The 14,492-nt window shown below is 41.2% G+C and overlaps 1 protein-coding gene across 3 annotated transcripts in view; it reads right to left on the minus strand.

Annotated features, from left to right (window-relative positions):
- Positions 1-14,492, minus strand: part of cntfr (ciliary neurotrophic factor receptor) — a 270,120-nt gene that overhangs the window by 159,900 nt on the left and 95,728 nt on the right. The window lies entirely within an intron of this gene.

Below are 14,492 nucleotides of genomic sequence, written 5' to 3' on the forward strand. Positions count from 1 at the left end.
TTGCTTTCTCATGCTTTCATCTCTTCGTGTTGTTCCCAGTCTCAGTACTTTGTTCTTTCTTGCTTTATTTTCTTGCTTTTTTAACATTCATTAATTATTTTTTTCTATTTTAAAAGGAATAGTTCAACATTTTTGGCAAAGACGCTAATTTAGATAGATATACAGCACATCTCGGTGCTCTCTCCAAACTCCAACAATGTTTGTTAATGGAAAAGTTCCACATTTTGGGAAATATAACTTATCTAACTTAGCTTAGCATAAAGACTGGAGACACCATGGGGAAACAGCTAGCCTGGCTCTGTCTAAAGCTAACAAAATCCAACTAACAGCACTGCTAAAGCTCACTAATCATTATGTGATATGTCTATGTTTGTTGATCCGTACAAAAAGCAAAGTGTAAAAAACGACAAATTGATGTTTTATGGGGGGTTAGACAATTTCTTGGTACAAACCAGTTGCCCAGCAACGAGCAGTAAGCTTCATATTTAGCGTGCAGTCATGAGAGTGATATCAATCTTCTCATTTAAAAGGCCTTTTTCTTGTGTAATTAATTTGCTCATCAATAATATTTTTTCTAACTGTTGCTTTTGATTTTTTTTAAACAAGGTAGATTTTTCTGAGCTTTCACACCGCAAATAAAAGGCATCAGCCAATCACGTTGTACAAAAAAGGTTGAGTTGTGCCTAGTATTAGTAGCTCCGTAGTCCGAACCAAGACAGAAAACTTTATTATAGGCATGCACCGATCTGTGTTTTTCAGCTTTTCGGCTTTGGATATTGGCAAATACTGAGTACCGATTCGATACCAGTGTTTAATTAATACGCTTAGTGTTGGAAATTAACTCTTTTGTCCACCTGCCACTGTGGCTTGACATAATATTCGCAAGCGATTATTTCGCATTTCCGTGTGTTATATTCGTCACACCCCTGGTTGTGTAAAGGCCTTAACTTCTGGCAAGAAAGCGAATAAGCACATTTATCAAAATATCAAACTTCCCTTTAAATCTTTAAATGAACAGGTTAGGAGTTGTTATGTGTTGAAGTTTTTTGACCCGCCTAGCACATCAGGCTATATTACAGGTTGCCAGATACAGTTTGTGAGCACAGGGTTTGGTTTTGGTCTACTAGTCAACCTGACAACATAGGCTCAAGATGCGTGCTAATTAACGAGCTCTAGAGATGAAACTGCCTTTTTAGCCTACTCACTTCCACTACGGGGTGAAAGGTCAGAGGTCAGGGTCAGCTACAGCATAACTCCACCACTGGAGCTGGTGTTCAAGGATACTTGAGCAGGGCCGATGCCTGCCAACAAAGGGGCTTGAACCCAGATCCTCCCATTAAAATGTGGCCTCTCTCCCTTCTCTCTCTCTCTCTGTCTCCTCTCCTCCCCTCCGTCTGTAAGAGAGCCAACTGTCTCTCCTCGCTGAACAAGAGGTTGTCTAAGGGTCCGCTTGCTGCTGAGACCTGCGGTGAGTAAGGTGTGTGTGAAGAACAGAGTAAGCGCTCTAAATAGAGGCAAAGAAAGGAAAGTGAATTTCCTTGTTCTTTGATTGCGAGACTCCAGCTGTTACAAACCACTGTCATCTCCCATTACCTCGTGCTCTTTGTTTAGTTGTTTTTTTCTCTCTTACTTCTTCTACTCTTCATTCTCTTTTCACTTCCCTCCTTTTCTATTTCACTCTCTTCAGTAAAGCCAGTATGTATCTGTTTTTTTCTTCCCTCACCGTCACCCCTGTCACCCTGTCTCTCTTCGTTAAAGTTGAACATGAACACAGCTACACCATGTTTAAGCATCTCAGAAAGGGAAGGAACATATCTTTAAGTATTGCTGTGCGACGTTCAAGAACATGAAAAAGCTTTTACGGTACCACTAACATGTCAAAAGGCAATAAAGCAGTCAAATACATTAAACACATACTAGGAAATGTTATCATGAATGTCAAATCTATCCGTGTTTTAAAAAAGAAAAATCTTTTACACTCAAACAAAACTAATTGCGTTGTGCCGCACAGAGTTGAACAACAATTAATCTTAAAAGCAAACTATCTCTAAAGTGGAAAAAATAAAAATACCAACCATACAGAAAAAGATTTTTCAGCATCTTCTTCCAGGTTTTAATAGGTCTTAGTGTTTGTATTGGGAACTCCTTCAAGGGAAAGAGTCTGTTTTTGACTTTTCAATATATTAACAGATGAGTGTTTCCACCTGTGACTACGAATGATAGAAATAGTAACTGAAAGTCTGCATGCATGCATATGATTGAGAGATAAATTGTGTGTGTGTGTGTGTGTGTGTATGCACGCCTGTGTGTCTATTTGTATGTGTGAGTGATTGGCAGCTCATATGTATTTCATCTGAGCAGATATTGAAGAGAGTGACAGGGGGTGAAATTAAAATTGCATCCCTTGTCAGAGCATCACAATCCCCATCTCTGCTCTTCAAGTGCTGGTTTCAAAATCCAAATGATGTGTGTGTGTGTGTGTGTGTGTGTTTGCATGCATCTGGAACTCTCTGGGTGAAAACGCTCTAGTGTGTATGTGTGTGTGTGTGTGTGTGTGTGTGTGTGTCCTTGAAACCGTGGGGGTATTTAGCCCGTCTCTCAGCAAACAATACAGTTTTGAAATCTGACAGCTTCAGATCGCTCATATAATGACAGCCCACGGGCGGTTAGCGCTGCAATCACACAAACTCAATACAAACCCTCCTCCCTTTATCCACCCATCCACCCCTCCCGACCCTCCCATTTATTCCCTTCTTCTATCCTCTTCTTCTTCTTCTTCCCTTCTTCCATATTTATTTATTCATTTCTTATTGGAGGGGAAAGGGCTGAATAGGCGTGATTCTTTTTGGCTGCTTAATTAAAATATATAATTCATCGCTGCGTCAAATGATTTTGCCTCTGCGTCTTTGTGGAGTCCGATTTGGGAACATTTGCATTTAAATTGGAAAGCCGGGAGGGAAATACACTAGGCGGGCCAGGGAGTGTGTGTGTGTGTGTATGTATGTGTGTGTGTGTCGTGTGTGAGGTAGAAAATAAAAGGCATCCTTCCTTCTCTTAAAGAAATGCACATATGTACTCTATTTCTTTATTTCTTTGGCCTTCTTTCTCTCACAATGGGAAACGTCCAAAATCACACAGTTGGCCAAATGGTACTGGAGAACATTTTGTAATGGAAAACTTGGAGGTTTGTCCCTTGAAATGACAACTTTGTGTCCATAACTGTCCCACGTGTCCTCATACAACGGTTTGTATGATATCTTACAAAAAGTTATTCCTCATTTTTTGTGTCTTTTCCTATGAATGTCCAGCAACAAGTGACCCACGTGTCAATTTCCGCTCCAGTCTTTTCAAAATATACTTCCGTCTTCACAGAAAAAACTTGGTTAGGTCTAGGCAACAAAACTATTCAGTTAAGTTAAGGAAAAGATGGAGGTTTGAGTTAAAATAACACCAGAAATGGCTTAACTTAAATGATAATTTCGGTATTTTTCAACCTGGACCCTATTTTCCCATGAATTTGTGTCTAAGTGACTAATGGGGACAACACTTTTTGAAATTGGCCCAGTATTGAGGGAGAACGCTGCAGCCGCCAGCCGCTAGATGAGCTGGAACATAATCATTTGGGACAAACCTGGTACCGTCAGTTTACGTCCACTGAAGTGCTTGTTTTTGCCACTGACAGGCTCTGATTGTTATAATGTGTGTCTGACAACATTATGGAAAGGACCTTACAGAGAAATTAAATATTTTTTCTTACCAATCGCTTTGTCATTGTGACACAAGACTTGTTGCCAGACGTGACAACGGTGGAAACGTGAGTTAAGTGCCACGGGACACCAGTGTTGTCAGAGTGTGTTGTGTTGTTGGAGTACAGAAAGCGTAGCTTGGTGTTATCTAAATGATTTTCAATGTCATGGCTGAATATTTAGCTGATTTCAACAATAAAAGGATGCAACGTGAGGTTTCCGAGCGAAACTTCTCCGAGCGAGACCCACATAAACAAAACAGACCGGATCAAGCGAAAGGTAAGAAAAAGTTTTAATTTCTCTGTAGGGTCCTTTCCATAATGTCGTCAGACACTTATAATAACAATCTGAGCCTGTCAGAGGCAAACAAAAGCACTTTAGTGGACGAAAACTGACGGTGCCAGGTTGCCCCTAATGATTACATTACAGCTCGTTTAGCGGCTGCAGCGTTTTCCCCCAATACTGGAGCAATTTTAAAAAGTGTTGTCCCCATTAGTCACTTAGACACAAAAACATGGGAAAATAGGATCCAGGTTGAAAAAGTTATCCTTTAAGTACGGAAGTTACGTGACAAAAACTGCTTAGATCGCGGTCTGGGTTAAAATAACACCGGAAGTGGCGTAACTTAGGTACAGAAGTTAAGTGACAAATAAATCAACACTGACTTCTGGTTTCACATGAGGTACAAAAAACTGTGTTTTTTGACCCAACCCATCCAGCCCGACCTCCTCCCTATGTGGCGTTAGCTCTTTATACTTCCTGGTTCACGATTACGTGGATTACATGCAAATTGATTTTGTGGGATATATATAAAAATTACAGTGCATTTCTTTTTGTTTGTATAGCTTGGAATGGTGTATGAGAACAGCCCGAGCCGTCATATGTTCAATCAGTTAGTTTCTCTCTTAGTGTCTTTCTCTCAAAAACAAAAATGGCCAAATCCCCCCCACCCCCCCATCTGACAGCAAGCTGTCATAAATAGAAGAGTTCATTAGAAATGTGTCTGCAGTGAATATAAAGAGAAGCATCCTCCTGAGTAATAAATGAGCTCCATGATTTATAGCAAGAGTAGAGTTTATAGCCCGCAGGAACATCAACCAAGAGCTATCAAATGTACAGGAGAAGCTAACAATAGATGACTTGAATTGCTGTTCATAACGCCATCAGCGGTAAATTGTGCGTGAAGAGTTTTGTTTCAAAGTGAGGTATCCATCACGTAAGGTAAATGACACCTGCTCTGACAAAAACGTTCACGGTTATGAAATCAAAACAAATTATTTAATCTTTTAAAAGGTTATAGGAAACGATCTTATTCAGTGACTCCTTTAGGGTATGTGCTGAATTGAGATTTATGGATCTTACGGGCAGTTACAGTGTATATGATGCTGAGACAGTGGAGCATTATCCTGCTGGGACGTAATTGGAGGTCGCCTGTTTTTATGATACTGAGACCGGTGTGTCTGGCACCATAGAGCACGTTAAAAGTCTGTAAAATGACACCTTTCTCTGCCTGCTTGCTTTATGCACTGACTCCCAGCAGCCATCTGGAGGAATAAGCTGTGCATATAAACAGGAAAATATAGTGCCTAATATAGCAGCCGAGGAGAGTACACAACACTTCTCTTGGAGCTAAAACATAGAGCCTACTAAAGTAGTCCCTTTAAATCCAAAAGTTGTTTTTTTAAAGATACAGTCATGACAATGTCTCAAATGATGGAGAATTGTCAGGAAAACTTAGGCCCAGGGGACAAGGAGAAAGGGTGAGTTACTCTACTTTCAGGGAGAATATTCTAATTTCATCATCATGAAGAGTAAAACCTTGAAACTCTGAGGCGAGGCATCCTGTCCAGGGGGTACACTTGTACATCAAAAGGATCCTCGCTGCAGAAATAAGCCCAACGTTCTGAGCGCCACTCAATGAACTGACGGACTGACTTACTTTTGACACGTCTGTCCTACCTCGGGGCAATGATACACAAGCAACGTTTTTTATTTCCAAGGTAATGTAGACAAGCAATTTGGTCAGCAGATTTTAGTTTTTCGGAGTTTAAGTTCAGAGTGATACCTCCACTATATGAGGACAAACGCTAACTATCCACCTCCCAACATTTGGATTTGAGATAATAAACATTAACCTGAGCCTCAACAGTGACTGTGAACTAAATGTTAATGAGTTTACGGTGCCAGTGACCCAGACGACCGTAATAACAGGAAAAATGGGCTTTATGGCACCTCATCCATCAATAACTGTCCTGCGGATGATCCTTTTCGACCGAACACGCGTTTATGTGCGCGCACAAACACATTATCAAAACATAACTTGTGCCACTGAAACCTTTAATGTCACGCTCCCTATCCAATAATACAACTTCCGTCATTCTCACAATGCTTTTTCTTTTGCTTGGCAATGCTAATTCTCTCATCAATCATGCAGGGTTGCTGCAGATTACCCACAAGCACTGAGGTGGTGGTGGTGGTGGTGGTGGTGGGCGGCTGCTGGCATTTTGGCTGCAGCACACACACAAGCAGCACACACACACACACACACACACACACACGCTGATGTGCACAGTTGGCATTTGGCGCCGAGTGTTGATAGCCGGACGGCTGTGACCTTTTTCACAGTCGTTCTGGCTATAATTGCTCGCTTAAGACAACGCCAATCGTGACTCAAGAGGTAGCAGGGGGTCGCGCCCGTAAACACACACAAACGCACACCCCCTCGTCGCATGCGCATGTGGATGACTCGGCTGATTCTGAGTGATAAATTCAGCCATTGATCACATGTGAATGCTCTCAGCTGGCTGAGATTAAGAAGACCCGAACACGTCAGCTAACCATGCATCATGTCAGCAGCAGCGCGGCTGCCACTGCGGTGCGGGTGGAGGTCCCACATCACATGTAGCTGTGTTGGTTTTACATAACACTGCACACAACTCATGGGGCAGCGGTTTGAGCTCATCCGGGATTTATACTGTGTCTAATAATCTACAGTACAGGTTGTGTTTGCGCACGGATTCAAATTAGTATTAAAGCCTAATGTAATTAAACATGGCAGTCTGGGTCATTAACTTGGCTCGACGCCGAGGCCCGCGTGTGAATAAACAGCCTGAGATGCGATCTGATAGATCACTAGGCTTATGTCAGGTAGCAGATCTCTGGAGTGCTTATCGTGTGTGCATTCGAGCGTGACCGTGTGTGTGTGTGTGTGTGTGTGTGTGTGTGTGTGTGTGTGTATATGTGAGAGTGTTTTTGTCTCCACCCCAGCCATCTGGACCTCCTTGTGCGTGTAGAAGCAGATATAGGTGGTTTCGAAAAGCTCTGGAAAAACACGGTGTTACCTCCAGCCCTCTCACCTCTGAACTCTATAAGTGTATCAAAGCTAAGAAAACAGAGCACGTTGTGTGTCTATGTGCGTGTGTGTGTGTGTGTGTGTGAGAGCATTCTTAAGGCCTATAAGGCTTTTGAATGATGGGTGTAGACTCCCCTTTGTGAACAGGGAGCCTCCAGGAGCTGCGCAGCATGTGTGTGTCGGTGTGTGTGTGTGTGTGTGTGATGGAGAGTGTGATGTACGGGCTGTGATGTTCTGAACAGAGGTGTTTTTACAGGGAGTTAATCAGAACCAGAGCTGAGGCCTTGCCCAGTGGCCACATACACGCACACACACACACAAAGTCACTGCCCCACCTTTCCTTAATTCAGTCGGCCACTACTTTCAGTTTCTGTTTGCAAACAGTTCAAAGTCACATTTTAAAGTATATGTTGGTACCCGATGTCGTTGCTATCTATATTCTGAAATGTAATAACAAGTAAATGTGGTTAGGGCCGCAACCTATGATAATATGCATCACCAATTCAACTCTTGATTATATATGGCTGACTCAAATGCTTCAAAGCTTTGACCATCGCCATGGTAATCAACCTCCAAATCAGTATTCAAATGCTTCAGGTTTTTATTAGGAGCTGTCAATTGATTAAAGTAGTTAATCGTGATTAATTGTAAATTTATCGCACATTTTTTTTTTTTATCTGTTCAAAATGTACCTTAAAGGGAGATTTGTTGATCAAGTATTTAATACTCTTATCAACATGGGAGTGGACAAATATGCTTGCTTTATGCAAATGTATGTATATATTTATTATTGGAAATCAATTAACAACACAAAACAATGACAAATATTGTCCAGAATCCCTCACAGGTACTACATTCAGCATAAAAAAAATATGCTCAAATCATAACATGGCAAACTGCAGGCATCAACAGCTGTCAGTGTGCTGACTTGACTTGACCAAAACTACATGTGATTATCATAAAGTTGGCATGTCGGTAAAGGTGAGACTCGTGGGTACCCATAGAACCCATTTACATTCACATATCTTGAGGTCAGAGGTCAAGGGACAGTTATTCCCCTCAAAAATGTAGCTTAAGTTTTGAGCGTTATTTAACCTTGAAGTATGACATGGTTGGTACCAATGGATTCCTTTGATTTTCTAGTTTCATGTGATGCCAGTATTTCAATAATTACATTCTGATTAGAGTAAGACAGATTGAAGCAGCAAAGTTTCACATTTAAAAAGATATACCCAGTGAATGTGTTGGCATTTTTGATTAAATAAATAACCAACTCATTAAAATTGTTGTTGGTTAATTTTCTGTTGATCGATTAATCAACTAGAAACAATCAGAGATTCAGTAGTGTTATGCAGCTAATGTAGCCTGGAGACGTATATTATATATATTTGACTTCAGGACATCTCTGACTATATACATGCTGAAAATCAAACATTTTAATGTATTAATTTAAATATTTTTCAAATTCAAAGTCCCTAGAAGTGTATGATTCAACTTTTACCATGGTCTAATGTTAAAAAAGTTAAAAATATTGAATCACAATGCTTGTAGAATCGCAATACTAAAAAAATTGCAATTCATATCAAATCGGCACCCAAGTATCGTGATAGTATCGAATCGGGAGATAGGTGTATATCGTCCCAGCCCTAGTGTGTATGTGTCCATGTGAGAAAGATACTTTGAATGCAGGACGAGTGTTTCCCTGCTTGTGTTGGAAACTAAAAACAGCACATTTACTCTCTACCTGTTTGCCAAACCTCTTTAGTAAATATAGAGGATACAGTAGCGGCATAGACCAGCCTTACACACACACACACACACACACACACACAGACAAATACTGTGTTCAACTATCCACTGGTCTTTCCCACAGGGGGCTATTTGTAGAGTTGATTCCCATAGCCTTCATGTAGGTCTGTCTATTAGTTGGGTGGCCTTTCAGTTACATGCAGACATGTACTGTACACACACACACACACACACACACACACATGCACATTACGGGAAACACAATAAAAGTTGTGGATAGAATGCACACAAATATGCACTAAACCTTGAACACAGTGTTATACTGTTTATGCACAAAACCCACATGCACTGTAAGTTGGGTGGCCGAGAACCTCAGTAACCAGATAAACACACTAACTATATTGGAGCATTCACTGAAGCACACTTAAGTGTCTGTTGCTTCTTTCCGAGCAAATACATGACTGAAATAGTCTTGTGTGTGTGTGTTGAAGGATATCTGCATCCTTGCCTCACTAGCTTGATATAAAAAATACAAAAATGAGTGCAAGTAATATTGCACTTGTTTATATTGTGCCATTTTTTATTCCCTATGCCTCCCTGTAAAGACCATGTCTATAATATTCTAGACATAATATATTACAATATTCCACCAAGAAGTGCAAGCAGGAAAAGTCAAAACATCTAATTATACCTAAAACATTTCATTTGTGAGCTAACAGTGGGCTAGAGAGAACGCTAGTTACTGTAGGGTTATTTTATGTTATAACGATGTAGGTATAATCTGGAACTACCTCGTAAGCATATTGTTCAGGAAAACAACAACAACACAAAACTGAAATTAAGAATCAGCTAACACCAAAAATTTGGAAAGCAATATGTTTTGGGCAGAATATCTGCAGGCAGAAATGTACTTTATTACTAAACTACAGTGGAAACTGCTAATAGTGATCACAGTTATAGTGATCAACCGCTTGTATGGATAAAAAATGTTGAGACAGAATCATTCCTATGCGAATGCCGTTTAAATAATCCACTTAAAAGGGACTGTTTGTAACTTCTTACACAAATAAATCAATCTGGGTTGGTGTCCCATGCACGCTCGCATGTGGCTACGCTGTTCAGACAAGACTCCAACACAAACTACACGGAAGCACCAAAACCGCAAAGTTATATCTAGTGAAGCAGAAGAGTTAGTAGCTCTGAGAATATCTAGTAAATGTACAGTGGACGTTTGTGCAGAAATAAATGCAGCAACTCCTCCAGACAAACAGAGGTTTCCCGTGTCTTGTGAAGTGACGGGGCTCCGCAGCGAGTTACTTTATCGTCTCCGAATCAAAACTCCGGTGTCTCCCCTGTTCCCTCCGACCGCAGTCGGGAGTCTGAGGCAGGAAAAGCCAACACTAGGATCAGCATTGATTCATGGAGAGACCTTCGTCTGGTCAGCTAACATTACTGCCAAGCAGGTGAAACATAGAGTGATATTGTGGTTTTAGCTGACGTGTGTCTCCTCACTGCTCGTTCATGTCTATGTAGAGCGAGCACAAGCGCGAACCCGACGCTGACTTTCGTTGACTTAACGGCCACAGGTTAACAAGCATTTCTGATTCTTACAAACAGTCCCTTTAATCAAGTAGTCCGCTTACAGTGTTCATTTTGGGTCTTTTCATACATGACAATATATTTAAAAAAAAATTAAAATACGGTCGCGGTAACCCATCTGGTGCACGCACATTAAAATCATGACAAGAGAAAGAAAGTAATTTACACCCTGGACAGGTCGGCACACTATCACAGGGCTGACACATAGAGACAGACAACCATTCACACCTACGGGCAATTTAGAGTCAACAATGAACCTAACCTGCATGTCTTTGGACTGTTGGAGGAAACCGGATAACACCGGAGAAAACCCACGCTAATACGGGGAGAACATGCAAACTCCACACAGAAGGGCCCCAAGCCCAATTTGAACCTGTGACCCTCTTGCTGTGAGGTGGCAGAGCTAACCACTGAATCACCGTGCAGCCCATTTTCATAAAACAGTTATAATAATAATCCTATTTATAGGGATGAGTTTAACCCTGACAGACATGATCACTATGTTTCCACTGTAGTTAAAAAAAAAAAAAAATCTCCTTTTTCTCAGTTATCCAATGCATTACATTATACATGTACAAAGACTATCATTATTTCTCTTTTATTTTCTCTCAAAAATCCCATTATGTCTACTTGTGTACAGCAGCAAATCATGGGGGATGTCTTGAAGTGCCTTGCTTAAGAACACTTCATCTCGGTGAACATTCAGCCTGGCACTTCTGCTTAGGAGGTAAAAGAAAAAAAAGCTTAGCCCCTCATTAAGGTCCTAGATTTGCAACCCGGAACACAAATGAGTGGACCTCGTGCACCTAAAACCTGCTGAGCACCCAGAACGTCATCTTACATCACACTTTACCGTAGTCGCCCCCAGGAAGAGTCATCTACTGCTGAGCAGCACTATTCTGGAGGACTACACTTAGTCATCGCTGACTTAACACTGATGTCATTATCTAAGCTCACCCTGTGTCTATACAAGTGTGTGTGGAGAGAGTCATTCATTATCTCCGTCAACTCTCTCCGTTTCACTACAAGCCCTGCAGGCTCAACGTTCTGTCAGCCGTTCTCTTACTCTCCGTCTCTCCCGGTGACGCTATAATTCAACATTTTAACTCCAGCTGTCTGTCTTCTTCCTCCCCTCGATCCACGTCTCTCGCTCCGCCCGTTCTCTTTCCACCTGCTGCTCTCCCATCCGTCATCCTCTCCACCTTTTCTCTACACTCCTCTAGTCGCCTTTTCACGTGTGCCGTCACCTCTGTCATTCACCATCTTTTCTCTCTCCAGTCCAGTTCCTCTTTTTTTTTTTCTCTCTCTATCTTTTTCTTCTTCTCTCTCCCTCGCCGTGTCCTCCAGTAAACGCTGATGACAGCATTTCCTATTTTCACACAGCAGCGAGCCCCTGAACTTCCCGGAGGAATCGCCATGACGATGATACGCCGATGAGTAAGCAGAAGGCGGCGACAACCTCTGAATGTAAATCTGCGTCGGTGCGTAATGCCATAGTTAGTTTGTCTTCATATTTGACCGACTTAGCTCGAGTAAAGCGCTGTTAACAAATAGATCATCACATCTGATAGAAAACGAAGTATGTATGAAAGGAAATTTGACAATTCAAGCCTTTAGAAGTTGGAGGAAAACACAAATGAGTAACAGCTCCCCACCCTCCCAAGGCAAACTATTTCTAAGATGCCCTTGAGCAAGGCATCAAACTTCCATCTGCTCCAGTGGAGCTACAGCAACAGACAGCTTTATTCACGAGGCAGCTCCCAGTTGTTAATATGCACAGCAGCTAGAATGTGAATCAGAGCGCCGCTTGAAAGAAATATGCAGGCTCAGTCAACATTACCTGAATAAAGAAAAGGTTAAAATATATATATTCTAATTCCCCCCTCAGCCTGAGGTGGTTTCGAAAATGATCATCTGAATTCTTATTATAATGTTGAAATTGGCTCTACGCGGCAACGGCCCCGTGATTATAGAAAAGCAACATATTTATTTATTTATTCGCTGTGAGTGCTAGGTAAGTGGCTGTGTAATTTCCGAATGAGAGGCTATTTTCCGTCGCTCGTGTGAAGAGTTGAGATTAGAATTCAATGAAAAGGTAAATTATGGAAACAAACGCAAAGTGGTGGAGTAAATCTTGAAAAGTAAAGAAAATCATCTAACGTCAGATAGGCGATTGAAGCTGCACATCTGCGCGTAGGTGAGTGTGAATGTGCGCTGCGACTCATCAAGATCTTGACAGAGCTTTAAGCATCGTATTCCCATTTGTCCTCTCCCACACACACACACACACACACACACACACACACACACACACACACCTATACACCGACTCACACACACTCCACTTACGCCCTTTCATTGTTTATTAGCGAAGCAATCTGTTATAAAAGGTTTCTCAGCTGCTCGGCCCCCTATACACGCGCACCTTTGCGTCCGCATCTAAATGACCTGCTGTGGGGAAATATCGCATCGACGGTGTTTCAAAAGGTAGCGGTCACGCTTGTCAGAAGAAAATAAATGCCGAAGCATAACAGCAGAAAGAGAGGTATAGGGAGAAAAAGCAAAGATGGTACCATTAAGGAAAAGATGAAGACAGAGATGGAGTTGGACAAAAGGAAGATGAGGAAAAAGAAAACATGATGAAGAATGAGGAGGGGGGTGAAGAATTGTTAAGACAACACGAGCAAGGAGAGTAGGATGGAGAACTGAATGATTGAATGAAAGAAAAACAGAACGATAGAGAGTAAAGCGACATGAAAAATCCCTAACGCCAGACTCTACACATGCCGCTCTCGAGTACATTCACACACACACATACGCAGCGCCGCTGCTGCACGCACAAATACACACAGACGGATGCCTGTGTGCAGTTTATGTAACTGTGTTTGTCTACCGATTATCATGAACTCATTTAAGACTCTTATGCAACCTCACTTAGATATTCAACATTCAAAATCATTTTTTTTTTTTTTTCCCATCACACGGGATTTGGAAGCTCTGGTCTCCCGCGTTGCTCAGCCAAATATCCAACCGCCCAAGCTGAGAGAAGTCACTTAACTATCCCCGACTAAAAGAATAAACTTAAAAAGCGAGAGAACGGAATACACTTGAACCCTGAATGGTGATCACAGCGGTTGGTATTTTATCTGTTTTTCAGAGCAGAGAGTTTTAACATCAGTGGGTGGGTATTATTCACATGGAAATGTCAAAACAAGAAATGAAAATATATTGTCGGGATCCTGGGGGTTTGTTCTGTTTTCATATCTCATTTCAAAACCAACTGATAATTGTCACCCAGCAGTGGAAAACATTTAATGACTCTGGAGCCGAGCCAAAGCGATGATTGTTGACTAACAGAAAAACATGGGTGTAACTCAAGAAATCAACCTGTTTTCAGATTCCGCTATTAAATCAGTTCGCATGAGGCCACTGAAGGTTCAAGTAAAAGTAGAAAACTATTGCCCTTCTTTACCCACTGATGATGAGCTGAAATCTTCAGTCCAAGGACAAAAACTGCATCTTCGTATCACTATGTATGTGGTCTTATTGATTTCAAATATAGATGTATCGCACATTTTGTTTTTCGGAATAAACAAGCAGAGTTGGATACAAATAAATATTTGATGTGAAAAGTTGCAGTCAAGATTTATGATGGATTATATACATGTCAAATTCAGTTTCAGCAGTCATAGTCAACATAATTCCGAATGTGTGAGGTAGGCCCATATAAAGTCATTACAGAACCATAATCCAACTTATTGGTGAAATGTGAGAGGTTTAACTGTCAACAACTGTGGGCTTATAACAGCATTATAAGCAGTGATAAACACGAGGAAAAATGGATAAAGTACAACAACAAACAATAACAACAACATTTTAGGGAAGAAATGGTTGTTGTACATTGAATATTTTAACACAAAATACTGTTTTACAGTCCCAGCAAAAGGGTGTAGTTTTGTATGTCAACAGCGGATGGAGCACCGGCGTTCTGGTAAGTTTGTATCCATACCAGCCGTCAGGATAAAATGTTGGCATTGTACGTTTCT

Source organism: Sebastes umbrosus, chromosome 19 (assembly GCF_015220745.1).
Source record: "Sebastes umbrosus isolate fSebUmb1 chromosome 19, fSebUmb1.pri, whole genome shotgun sequence".
NCBI lineage: Eukaryota > Metazoa > Chordata > Actinopteri > Perciformes > Sebastidae > Sebastes > Sebastes umbrosus.